The sequence below is a fragment of the Mchenga conophoros genome, linkage group LG6 (assembly GCF_057382185.1).
Source record: "Mchenga conophoros isolate Kocher_MC1m ecotype Shallow Benthic linkage group LG6, M_conophoros_male_GT1.1, whole genome shotgun sequence".
NCBI lineage: Eukaryota > Metazoa > Chordata > Actinopteri > Cichliformes > Cichlidae > Mchenga > Mchenga conophoros.
Genome location: NC_140531.1, coordinates 27,330,531 through 27,343,242, shown reverse-complemented (window position 1 = coordinate 27,343,242; position 12,712 = coordinate 27,330,531). Strand labels below are relative to the sequence as shown.

Genomic DNA, 12,712 nt, shown 5'->3' with positions numbered 1-12,712 from the left:
TACACCTCGGCTATGTATCTATTATTAAAGAAAAGAAAAAACCTTAGGGAACAGACAGCATTTTAAAGCAGAGGTAAACCCTTTGTGTTGCAAGCAGACACATAGCTTAAAGTTACCCAGAATAATTAGTGCAAATGTTATGGCGAAACTGAGGGAAAAAAATACACTAACATAACGTGACCATAAATGAAATCCCTACACATATAAACTCCAGGCAAAATTACGCGAACATTAGTTAAATTTTAAAAGTTTATGGACAAGAAAATTACACGAATGTATTTTAAAAAGTAAAGAAAAAAACATGTCATGTTATGTGAAAATAACGATTTGAATATATCTATAGATCAAACAGTGAACGTCACTGTTTAATTATTGGCGAAAAGGTGTTTGACTAGTCAAGCTTAAACTTTTTACATACAGAAGAGTGCGTGTCAAGTGTACCCAGAAACCGAGAGCAGACGTTGTTTCCGATTTATACAATGAAGAATTTGGAGTAAAAAACAAGACAAAAAACCCTCTGATATCCCCCCCACTGTTCTCATGTAGCTGTACAATTCGTGAGTAATTATTTTGAAAACAAATTACATTTCCCATCGTTTTTTCTTCCAAAATGGGCCAAATTAGTTTTTGTTTAACCCCCCCTCAAAAGAAAAGAAAGTAGGTGTATAGCAACAGTCAAAGCACTAATAAATGCAGATGAGCACTCAAGTCAGAATTTACTGTTGAAACTTGAAGCTCAAGCTCTACATAAACGCATCTCAATAAAACAGGCAGAGCTGTCAAAAATCTTAAAGTGGCCTCCTCTATTATGTCGAACAAGTGTGTCAAATGGTGAAGAAGTTGTTTTGGAGGCCTGTTTCTATATCTGTCCTGACCCTAGCATGCCGTACATACCTCACTAATGAATTTAGCATCCTGACACTAGATGCTTTATGTAATTAATAGAGCCGAGGGCAGTGGTGGCATCTCTGTGCTGCAAGCGACACGTAGGTAAGACATTTGCTGAATAATGGGATTTTTTTTTTTTTAAAAAACAAGACCTCCATGATTATTAACACACACTTAAAAGTGTCCTGTAAATGGAGCAAACTCTGCTGACATCACAGTAGGTGGGATGTCGTTACGCTGATCTTTTTTGTCACTGTTATTTATTAAACTCTTAATACTTGAACCTGAGTTGTTTTGTAGGCTGCGTATAACAGATCAGTGGCAGGCCATTTGTGTTTACAAGCCTGCCATTACTCGTTGCGTCTATAATAAGTAGCTGTGGACTGAAGTTACTGGAAAGTTGACACCTTGCAAACCTCTGGGCGTTCTAATGAAATTCATTGTGGCATCCTAATGCTAATTGGCAGCGTTACATATAGAACTATTTCACGCTCTTATCAGATAGCTATAAAGTACATTTAAAATCCAATCGGGAGAACACATTAAATGTGTCTAGTCCACCTAAGATTCGCTGAGATGCGCTCAACTATCATCACAGATTCCCTCCAACGTAGCACACTACAGTGCAATGACACATCACAGAAAACAGATAAAACCACTCCAGCCAAGAGCTCTCCATATATGCTGCAGGAGAGTACAAGCCAGTGTGAGTATGAGAGCCGAGGGCCTAGTAAGGGAGGCTTGGTGGAACGAGCCTGGTTTGAATAAGCAGCATGGCTACGGAGAGCTCTGGGATAGTCACCAAGTGTGCTGATTAAAATTGTGATATTAAACAGTGCTGGCTGCTGCCGCCTGCCAAGCCTCTCTCAGTGGCATTTCACATTGTTTAAAAGGTCCAATCGGACTCATCTCACCACTTGCTGCACAGTGTTGCTTACATCTTTTTTTTTTCTTTTTTTTTTCCACCACGGCTGTCTCATATTCTCTCCTCAACATTTGTTGGCAGGGTTGTAGACTTACTTTAAATAGACTTTTCCTACAATTCCCAGGTTGTTTTCTGCTCTGGGTCACTGGGTTCACTGCTCTCCGAACATAAGTCAGCGCGTGTGTATGTTATCGTGTGCATCATATAGAAAACTCTGTGTAAGGTGATGGCCTCGGATTGTGTTTATGCTTTCTGTGAAAGCTGAACTTGTAATGAACACAGGGAGGCCTCCTTCTCGGAAATTCTGCTCTGAACTCATTCAACTCCCTTTTAAAAACGTCACTGCAAATCCCAATAAAACTCTGCCATTATAAATATACAATTCATAAATACTGGAAAGCATGCTCAGTTTCGTGAAATATATGACCCAGCCCCTTTAAAAGGTCAAACTCCAGACACGGTGGTCACTTCAGGTTGTTTCATTTCTTTAGCCAGGGCTGAACAGATACCGGAGTCATGCACCAAATCGCATTTGAAAAAGCCAGCGAATGTACTAGTAGTTTGATCTCAAAAGTTTGGAATGAGACACAAAGATAGGGAGGGAGGGAGGGAGAGAGAAAGAAAAGGCAGCAAGAAAAGTGAGGGACTTTTAGGGGCAGCTGTGTTTTATTAACCCAGTCATAATGCCCCTAAAAATCCTTATTGCTCTTGCAATGGTCAACAAATCTCCTGTTGCAGCATGTAGAGGATCTTTGAACAGCTTCCCGTGAGCAACTTGTCACACTGCAGGGCCGAGGCGCAATTAAGTGCATGCCAACGGGTCACATTCAGAGATTTTTCACCTCAGTTCAAACAGCCATAGAAATCACAATATGTTTTGAAGTGCAGAATGCGTGAAATCAAGGATACCATCTGCAGTTGTGCAGTAACCTTTGTCAAAAGTTTCACTGCATGTCTGTGGATGCACAACTGTCTGAGAACTGCACAAGCAAAATCAAAAGCATCTATTTACTAACAAATCCAACGCTTCTCTTCGGCAGACTTGAATAATATTACCATTACAGTTGTGCCAGTCTTTATAGTTTAATATGCAGACGGGAAGTCGACGCTGGGTGTCCTTCTGTGTTTTGACATTGCATTGGAGTATCAGGGGACATACTGAGATATAGAGACTGAGTGGCAGGCAGGCAGGTAGTCTGACAAATACGTCAAGCTGACAAGCATGAAGCCATATCAAAAACAATTTCAGAATATGACGATGTACAGTACAGGCTGGTAGAAATACAGGCAGACAGATGGGAGTGTAAAGACAGGTAAACAATGAAGCATCTTGACAAGACAGCAGCTATGCAGAGAGACACAGAAAATGGCTACCAGGCAGACAGAAAAACAGAAAAGGACAGGCAAGAAGACACGCACTAATAGAGGCAAGCGGGCCGTGGAGGACATGGGATCCAGGCCTGGGTGTGGTGTGGTGGGCTGTCATGGCTGGAGAGTGGATGGTGTGGAGCTCTCGATGTTGGCGAGTGAGTCATCTGAGGGAGGCTATTCTGTTGAGTTTCCCTGTGGGACGGTCGCTGAAGGAAGAGACCTCTTCACGTCGAGAGAGAGAGACAGACAAGAGGATAGGGAGTGAGGGAAAGTGTGGACGATGACTCAGGGCCACGAACCACATGGTGATGGAGAGGGGAGGGAGGAATTACTCATCAGAGCATGTGGAATCTCATACGGCTATCACAGGACTGACAGTGTGCTTCCCTCATGGCTGCTGCTCAGCCGCCATCAGTCCCTGAGGCACCAGCTCAACACCAGGCAGCGTTTCTTTTACCAGCCGAGAACAGAGGGAAGGTGGGGGGGAATCCGGGTGAGCCTGAGGTCAAATTCACAAGGGATGAGCTTTTTAGATTCTGTCATCAAAGCCAGGTCCGTTCCACTTTGGTGTAATTTGACACGTCATAAGGCACAAATTATGATAAATGAATTATTTACCAAAGCTGAACCTACTCCAGTTGCGTTGAGTCACACAAATTTTCCCCAAATGTCTCAGCTCTCGAGTGACTGACGAGCGTATGTTGGAAATACTGCATCATTATCGACCAAAGGCATTTGAATTTCAGCAGTGGCCATAATGACCCTTCTGATAACCACGTTTTGTACTCTTAAAGGTCGTTCTGGGTATCCGAGAACACGTCTGCTTACAGAGCTTGCGTTTGACCTGACACGTCGGAGTAGCTACGGTAGAAACATTGTCGGAGACCAGACAGATTCGGGCGTAAAGTCTAGAATGAGAAGTATGATCGATGTTAAATATTGAGGTATTTTGAAACGGAAGATTTACTTCAGTAACTATCGGCTTGTAGTTGGGTTTTAGATTACAGCAAGTCAGTGCAGGCCTCTGCTCTTGCTCCAAATTAGGCAACACTGTCAAAATATTTTATCAAAGAAACTTTACAAAAGGAGAAGAACTGCTTTATGAATATGTATCGGTAGTGCACAGTGAACAGAGGGAGATGTTTTAAGTCTCGTTGCTTCTTTTCTTTCTGTCCAGCTCGGCTTACAAAAAAGTAGCTCTTTCATGGTTATGTGAACCCATCTTTACAGAGATAAATGTGCCACAACAGCAAGCCTGTGGACGACAGAGTTGTGCAGAGTGATGACGAGACAGAGAATAAATATAGGTAACAGGGGTAGCGGCGCAGCATGCACCGTGGCTTCTCTTCATCTGCCTGCGATTCAACAGCTTAAGTCCTCGGATATGAATGTTGGTGAACTGGGTGTTAACAGACGACTCCATGACAGGGAGTCAGCAGAAAGTCTGAATGACTGTGAGCAAATGCACCCACATCTGTTTTATACATGCATATGTGATGCCTGCACCTGCCACACCAAACCGTTTGGTGTGCAAAAACTACGAGCAATTAATTTTTGCACACGCAGCAAATAGGCTGGCGATGAATATACGATAGTGGCATGACTCAACAGGTGAAATTGGCACGCCCATAACACTAGCATAGGCCTCATCTTACCGGTGGTGGCACAGACCCAGATCTTTCTCTAACAGAGGTTGGCATTATAGGGCGTGGGCCGACAGCACTCCAACGCCAGAAGAACCACTCAAATCCAGAGCAAACACTGCAGACAAAAGGGAGACAGGGAGAAAAAACTGGAGCAGGCCTTCTCTTTGTAGATGCCTGCAGCACTGCCGTAGCCAGAGCTTGTGACACTGGCTATGGTTGGACTACACAGAGATTAATATAATCATCTATCACATATCTCTCACGGTCATTTCTTACTTGAAAGAGTAAAGCACACCTATTATGGTCTTTTCCAGCTTTAAATTTTTTATTCTTGAACTTCACTGAAGTACAGTACAGTACAGGAACAGTGTACACATAATTAATTTCATCTATGCTAAGCATTTTCCTCTAATAAACATAAAAATGTTCTTTTCTTAGAGGAACTGTTCAGCACTTTGTTAGAAAACCACCTAGAAGGGGACCTTTACTCATTTCTAAGTACATTTTTCTATGTGGGAGTCTGCTAGAGTAGCTTTGCAAGATTCACAGTTCAAAATAATCCTTATTTATGTTATACTGGGCCTCTGTGGAGCCTCTCCGTCACTCTGACTGAAATAAGCCATTTTAGTGCACTTCCCCGTTCTTTAAGCCAGATGTTCCGAAACTTTTTCTGGCACGCCCCATTTCAGAAGGCAAAAAATGTTCACACCCCACACTCAATCATTAACAGTGCAAAGAAGGATTCAAGCTGACTTTTACTTAAAGGTCAGGAGATTAACATAAGCAAACCCTTTATTTTCTCTAAAAATAACCCTTATTTTAACCCATATTTTTCACCTGGTTGTTTGAGTCCCACCTGCAGTGATTCAACACCCCACCATTTGAGAACCACTGCTTTAAGCCAGCTTTCTTCTGATTGGCTTCTGCTTGCAAACAAAAATTCTGAACAGAAGGTAAGTTTTTAGCTGCCTTTTAAAAGATACCCCAATGTTCACAGATTTCAGGCTCAGATGGAGAGATTGCTGGAGAGGGACCTGCTGGGGATGTATGGGTAAAAACTTCCACTGATGTACGCCAGTCCTTGTCCTTGCCAACTTAAGTGATTAAAAACAAGAGCAACCCAGAGATTTAACGCGAGCAACCAAAGTGAAAGCGGAGTCAGAAGTTACACAAACATTCCTGATAGAAAATTTGGCAGTTTCCATAACCGTAGGCACAAATCTCTTAGGCTACGTTCACACTGCAGGTCTTAATGCTCAATTCCGATTTCTTTTATCAAATCCGATTTTTTTGTCTGCTTGTTCACACTACAAATAAAATGTGACAGCAAACGCGCTCTAGTGTGAACGCTCAAAGCGGCCCGCATGCGCAAAAGAAGACATCACACACAGCACGCTCTGTTTAGACCCAGACCAACCAGTATTGTTTGACTGATGGCCCTTAATATAAAGACTTGTTTCAGACTTTCCATTTCCCAATTTTGCTTTAAGTTATAAAGTTATTTTGTTACTTACATATGGCCTAATAATTATCTCTACTGCTGTTTTAGAGAGGAGCGGTGCTTCAAAGGATAGTTGCAGATTTCTGTCAGAATCTGCAGATTATACAGTACAAATAAAATGTTCACATTTCTCCAACGTTGTCTTCCCAGCAGTTTCACTGACATCTACACTGGATGGCCAGGGCTGATAATTGGCGTCTGTCTTGTGTCAGTGACGTAAAAGACGGATTTAATGCTACATGACCGTTCAAACAGCAGTCGCTTTCTAAAACATCAGATATGTATCAGAATCAGAATCAGAATACTTTATTGATCCCTGGGGGAAATTATTTTTTGTTACAGTGCTCCATTTTAAACCAACATTAAGACAAGACAGACAATACACTAACTAAGAATAGTACAATATATACATATATATACATACATACATACATAAGTCACTCATAAATAAATAGTTGGAAAAGAAACATGTGTAGTTGTAGCAGTAACCAGTGTGTTAAGTGGATGCGTTGTACAGGGAGATGGCCACAGGCAGGATCAGGATTCAGACCCAGATCGGATTTGAAAATATCGGATTTGTGCTGTTCACACTGTCATACCATGATCGGATATGGGTCGCATAGGGTCAAAAAGTCGGATTTGATGCGCTTTCGCCTGCAGTGTGAACGTAGCCTTAAAGGCACAAACAGGAACTTCTGTTTTTTCTTCATTAAGTTGGCAAAAATTGTCAGCTAAACAACTTTTAATAGAATCTATTCGCATAAGTTTGATGTGCAACAGAAATATCTTGGAGCTTAAAATAGATATATAACTGAATGTCATCTGCATAGCCATGCTAAGAAATGTCCTTCTGAGTGCTCAAAATGTGTTAAAGAACGAACAGATATAAGAGAAACAGTAAGGGCCCTAAAAGAGAACGCCGATAGAGACCGACCAGTATCTCAGCCTATGACAAATAACATGATTGTCATCAGTGTCAATGGCAGAGGTCAGAACAACATCAGCAAAACAGAACATTTCCCTGAACCACTTCGGATCGAGAGGTTGTTTGAGACTCTAAGAAGAGCTGTTTTGATGAGGTCTATGAAAGCCAGATTGAAATCTACCAAGATGCTTTTTTTGTCCAAACCACTTAGCTATGACATTCTCCAAAATGTTAGCAATAAAAGGTAATTTTAAGATTAGCCTGTAACTACTGAGAAGAGAGGCGACAAGCTGTTTTTCTGTTTTTAATGGGTGGATGATAGCGTTCTGGTCTTGATTAATGAAAGCAAACTGATAAGACTGAAAGACAGTTTTGAACAGAGATCTTTGTAAAATAACAGGTTGAGCTGGGGTAGGAACAGGCAGCGGAGATGCTGAAGAAAAAGTATTATTTCTCACACTACTCATTTTTTCTACAAAGAAAGTAAGAACATATTCACAATGTTCACTGGGAAAAATTGGGACAATGGGTTAAACACAAGTAAAAATGTCACTAATTGTGTAACACCCACCTCTGCTCTTTGAAACCAGGTTTTAAGACAGCACAAAAGTTTTGGTAGCGGACCCTTTTTGGATTCCATTGGTTGACTTGTGATGTTTGAGTGGGCTTCGCTTGCTTGCAGGTCTGCAGGCTGTGTAGGGGGAAGCAAAACGGGGAACACACTAGCCGAAATGCAATTTTGAACCTGTCATCTGCTGCCTGACAACAGTTTCTCTTTTTAAAAATGCATCTGCTTTCATGACCAGTGATTGGCACATCGAACAGGAACTCTTGGCCTGCTATCCGCTGGGTATACCGGAGGCCCCGAAACATCAGCTGTCCGCTAATCCAGTTTAAATCATTTGAATACTGTTCACTCTGAGACCCACACGAAATATCCCTCTGTGAATGTACATATAAAAAGTATTACAGTCACACATAAAATTGGCAGCTACTTTTAATGCATACCATGGAAATGTTTCATGGTTATGCTGGTACTACAGTGACCTGTTGGCACCAATGATTGCTTTTTATTAGATGGAGCCACAAATGTTTCCCAGTGACTGATTTACACATTATTACTGTCTCTACTAGCTAAGACATTCCTTACGTTTTGAGTGGTGGAAGTAAATCACTAGCTCGATTTATGAATCGCTTCTATGACTCAGTTCGCAGTGACTGAGCGATGTGAAAGATCCACTTATGAATTCCAGCATCGATAAATAAACTCTTGAAGAAATACATTTCAGTTGCCACTTTTTGAAGAGATCTGGAAACGGCATGCTGCAGTGGTAAATGAAACAAACAAACAAACAAAAAGCCAAGGCTTTGCTGCACACAGCAGTCAGATCATGCTGTAGGAAGACAGAAAGGTCAAAATAAACTCTGCACATGCCTCCCAGGTTTTAGCGATAAGAGAAATAAGAGAAGGAGGTGTGTCTTTTGTACACATAGCCATATGAGATCTTTAGACTTGCTGGATTATAACTGTAAACACAAATGTGGCACACAAATGCACCTGGCCATATTATTCCCTTCTGTTAGTCTTCTATAGGGTATGCGTAACTGCTTGCAGGTACTGAGCCATGACTTCAATCAGCAGCCATGCTTCATCGTCAGCTGTTTATTTTTGTCATTCTGTTTGAATATGCAAGTGCAGATACAGTGCCGATGTTTGTGTAGTATGCAGAGGAATGCAGTCCTCGTAGCTGAGAGGTGCTTTGCTGCCTGAGCTGAGTTCAAGTTCAGCCTCCTTTCCTTTTCTCTTGTCTTCTCTCTGTCTTACCCACCACAGTCCGGGGGCACATCAGGTTCCAGTTGTTTTCTGGCTATTCGGGGTCAGCGATGCACGTTGGCAGACCTCATTGGCAACTTTCTCGTTGCAGTGCAAAAATCTGTTGGAGACTGAACTCGGCTCAGCGTTTGTGTGCCCCGGTGTTGAGTAACAATGAGGTCCGCAGGGCGATTGGCAGATGTCTGTTTGGTGCTGCAGATACAGTCATGCCATTGTGTGGAGTCAGCAAGTAAAATGTGTGTGTTTGTGTGCATATGTGGATAAGGGGTGAAGAAAAGCGGCTGTTTGTTTTGGCAGGAAGATCATTTGCCAAAGAAGTGGCTCCGCAGCCAATTCTCACCAAACAAACCCGCAGCAGTGAGTGTTTTATCAGTCCAAGCACTTCAGCGGGCGAAATGAGAAGGTGGCCATTTTACTCCTCGCACTCTTTGCTGCTCTTCACAGCTAAGAGGGTTAATGGTGAGCTGCCGCTCGGCCACTTTTAGCGCGGTGTTCCATTAAATTCAAAAGCTTGCGATCCCTAAAACTTCCCTGTAACATTTGTTACAGCTAATCAGCAGCATGACAAAGCTTTATGGTTTCTCTGATCTTTTCTTCTACTTGCTATGACTCACTTGAAGCCCCATTGTCTGCTCCGAGCCAAGATCCTCCAGTCCAGAGGGCGTCGGTGCCAAGCATGGCTCTGAGGATATTACAAAAAGGGAAAACCCATCTTCCCCCAAAACCTTCTTCCATTACAGAAAAGAGGTTTTCCGCTTCAATCGAAACTGTCAGTGGAAGTTTTTCAAGCCACTTGGAAAACATCAATTGCTGCTTTTTCAGTCTTTATGTTGGCAAAATCATCAGTCACAGGAGCAGCATGATCCTTTCGTAGTAGTTTTTCAGAAGAAAAGGCAGGTTGTGCATGTGTTTTTATGTCCTTTATGCTCTCTTTTGTTGTGTGCATGTATTGTTGAGCTGCACAGCTGACAGGTCTGTGAAATATCAGCACCTGCATTGTTTTTTCTCACAGTAATCTTTGCAACTGATGTGGACATGAATATGCCGCCTGTGTGTGGAGCACATCTTTTTAGTTTTAAACGACGAGCTGTTTCATGTTGGCGCAGGAATAATAGGAGCCGCGGCGTGACAGCCAGGCCTGAGGCGACCCAGAAATGTGCCTTCTTGGAACTTCCTTCTCATTCCTTGGGCATAAGAACAGCGGTGCAGCGCAGGCTAGACTCCAAAACCAACAGTTTTGGAAATATCTGTTACATTTGCATCCCAAATATTCAGAAGAGCTTGCATGATGTTCTTATTTGGGTTGACAGGGTTTCATTTTTCATTCTTCGTGCCTCTTGTGTTTTCTTGTCGTACTTGGCTGTTTTTGTGTTGACTTATCTCGTTGACACACAGGATGGGTAATTTTGGGCAGCGTAGATGTCTGACTGCAAACAACATGTACAACTTAGAGTCCGCGCAGGAATGGCGTAAACATGGTTTCCGATTGAGGCAAATTCCTGTGGTCATGTCGCCACTTTTAATGTTGACTTTTTTCTCCAATACACCTTCTTCTTCTTCTTTCATCGCTATGTGGAAAAAACACTTAAAGAGAACCTATTATGCTCATTCCCAACACTTATTTTTATTCTTGGACTCTACTAGAGTAGCCCTGCATGATTCAGAGTTCAAAATAATCCCTTGTTTTAATACTGTTCAGGCTCTCAGTTCAACTAGTGGAATAAGCTATTTTAACTCCCTTTACGTTAACTTTCTGCTGATTGGTAGCCCCTCACAAGCAAAGGATTTGGACGGTGGTGGGGCTTCGGTGTTATTCATATGACCAGGACATCCACATTTATTCACATTATAAAGAGCCATGACTAGAAAATAACCTGCCTGAAACTGAGTGTTTGGAGCAGTCTGAAGCCCGAGCTCGTGGCTCATTGGCTCATCACTCTAACATATTATAATATTAAAGAAAAGAAGAGTGTCACACACCTCTTTAATTGCTCTCTTTTAAATTTAATGTTGTCTGCAAATGTCTTTGACAGAAAAGTCTAATATGTTTGAGTAAATTAAATCTTAAACAGTTAAACCACACATTTCCTTTTACTCTGAATCGCATCTCCTTGTGAGGGACCAAAAATCTGTGGGCATCCTCTTTGTGGGATAATGCCTAATACAAAAATGTGAAAGAAGCCATGCCTTCTCTGTTATAAGTTAATAAAAATTCCACCTACAAGCACCTCATATAAGTGATAAAAGACTAGTTTGTTAGTTTCAAAGGGCTAATGTGTGATTTCTTGGCAACCTCAAGTCTTCTTGTTATCATCCAGTTTCTAACAAGGTATGAGTCTGACACAAAATACCTTTGTTTACCTAATCCTTTCTGTACAGCTGTAATTGATGGAGATAAAACAAGCTAATTACTGAGCTGACAGGCCGAGTCATATTAGCCACGTTCGCGTTTCCAATCTTTATGCAAAGAGACTTTAACCATTAGGGTGTGTGCCAGCAGGATCTGAAAGCCACTCAAATCTAGAGCAAACACTGCAAACAAAAGTGTCGAGGCGATCAAAAGCGGAGCAGGCATTTCTTGTGTGCCCCTCTTTAAAAGAAAATAAATAAATAAATAGAGAGAAGGAACCTTCTTGACCTGCTTTCAGCCAATCAGCCCTTGACAACAGGCTCAACCTGAGCAAACAGTGAGGAAAGTAATCAGCTTTCACATAACCCTGATAGTAACTATCTCCTCAGAGTTATACATCAGCTGGTATTGATTAATGTGATGATGTTGTTGCCGTCCAGCACCGTGGCGTAGAGATGACTGCACTGGTGTTTTCCAGCTTTTAAACTTTGCTTGTAACTTATGTGCATAAGTGCTTAATTAGCAGTTTTCCTCCTCAGTTAATAATTATATCTATAACATGTAAGAAAACTGCAAGGAAAATCATCACATTCTGGCATTTTAGAAAATGTGGCAGTATTTTCACATTTTTGCTTTCGAAATGACTGCAGAGATAATTGCATTAACACAGACAAGTCTGATTAATTTTCCGTCGATCTACTAACCGATCAATCACCTAATCATTTCATCCCTAAACTGAATTAAAACAAGTTGCGTCACAGCTCCTGGCTCCAGCTGCATGCTCACCCTACAGACACAGGAATGGTATCAGTCTTCTCATCTAACTCTTGGCCAGAAAGAAAGTGCGCGTGCTTCTCAAAAATGCCGAGCTATTTCTTTGAAAGCTCAGGGTGCTCAAAACAAACCAGTTCATTCAAACACGCGTGCGCCAACGCATATAATGAATATAAATGGAGGACTTGAGAGATACAGTATATGCTCACCGCCAACAATTCTCAGTTTCCTTTTCCCACCACCTACATTTGGAAAGGTGTGTACGCCTGTATGGCTCCATTAAAAGGTATCGGTTTTAATCATACTTAAAAGTGATTACGTGGAGCTACAGCACAGTGAGCCTGTTCTTATTTGGAAATATTGACACAACAATGAATCACAGACTCATATCCTCTCAGTTTTCTCACGTCTGCTGACATTTCAAACTGTGCGAATAATTGCCAAATTGTCTCGGGCTGTATTAAGCCAGGGGAGGATACAAATGCCTTTAAGCAACAT

General features: G+C 41.8%; 1 long non-coding RNA gene across 1 annotated transcript in view; it reads left to right on the top strand.

The window, feature by feature from the left end:
* The window catches only part of LOC146572785 (uncharacterized), a 42,549-nt gene that overhangs the window by 1,218 nt on the left and 28,619 nt on the right, over window positions 1-12,712 (top strand). The window lies entirely within an intron of this gene.